Raw genomic sequence first — 1196 nt, forward strand, 5'->3', positions numbered from 1 at the left:
GATGGGGCGGGGAAGGGTGGCTTCTGATGCGCCGCCGATAGGTCTGGGCTAAGGGGTGGGAGAGGGGTCGCAAAGGGAATGCAGCTGAGAGGATTATTGAGGGTTTATTTGAGATCGACTAGTATGAGGGAAGGCCTGTTCCAGAGACAGGTAGAGACAAACTTGGAGCCATGGGGAGTGACATACAAAATTTTATTATTTATTAATTATTATTTATTATTATTTATTTGTCATGTGCACAGAAAAGAAAAGAAAAAGAATCAAAACGAACTGACGCGCTGAAGGTGGCCAAGGAGACCAGAGCCATCCGGGAATCTTTCGAGGGTTCGGCTGGGTCCTGGGTTTGGGCCCCTGTCGCGCCAGCCCTACAGGGACTGGAATGGGCCGGGCCTCGGCGTCTGAACCTCGGCTCCCTCGCCGCCCCGCTTGGGCCACTGGAGCCTGGCTGGGCACCGGCAGTTCCCTTAACTATTCTCTTTTCTCGTTTTCCTTTTCAAATAAAAAGGCTCGAAGGAGAGAGAGATCTGGGCGAGGACTCCAAGCCTTTACGGATTTGTTCAAGGATTTTTATTTTTCACTTTTATTGACTTTGTTTCTGTTATTTCGAGTCGTCACGATCCACGGGTGAGGAGACATGCAGGGCGCATCGCCGCTACCGAGAGAGCAACTACGGGGCGGGGCGGCCCGGCCGCCGGTGGCCCAGAACCCACGGGGCACGGCCGCGAGGGGCGAACCTAGGGGCGGGCGCTGCCACCTCTGATCTAGCCTCAGGGGGGCAAGGCAGCCGGGGCAGGTCTGGGGAGAGAGGCCGAGGAAAGGACAGAGACAGAAAGACAAGAGAGACGAAGACTGAGAGAGACCGAGACAGAGGCGGAGAGAAGCAGAGACGAGAGCTGGAAAGGGGAGCGATGCAGAGAGATGAGGAGGAGAGAGCGAAAACACGGAATTACAGAGAAATAGCCAACAAAACAGAGGCGAGAGGAGTCCACAGGACCATGTTCGTCATTTTGCATAGAGATTTCTTTTCTTTTGTCATTTTTTGTAACATAAAAAAAAAGCCCCCCTCCCCCAGCACGTGCTGTGCTTTAGTGGGCGTGTAGCTGTGTTCCCCCCTCCCCCCCAGCGAGCGGCGACTCTCACAGCACAGACAGCGGGGCGTTATCTACAGGCAAAGCGGGCGGGCACCTGGGACTCTA

This window comes from Bison bison, unplaced genomic scaffold, assembly GCF_000754665.1.
Source record: "Bison bison bison isolate TAMUID 2011002044 unplaced genomic scaffold, Bison_UMD1.0 scf7180017864456, whole genome shotgun sequence".
NCBI classification, from domain to species: Eukaryota; Metazoa; Chordata; class Mammalia; order Artiodactyla; family Bovidae; genus Bison; species Bison bison.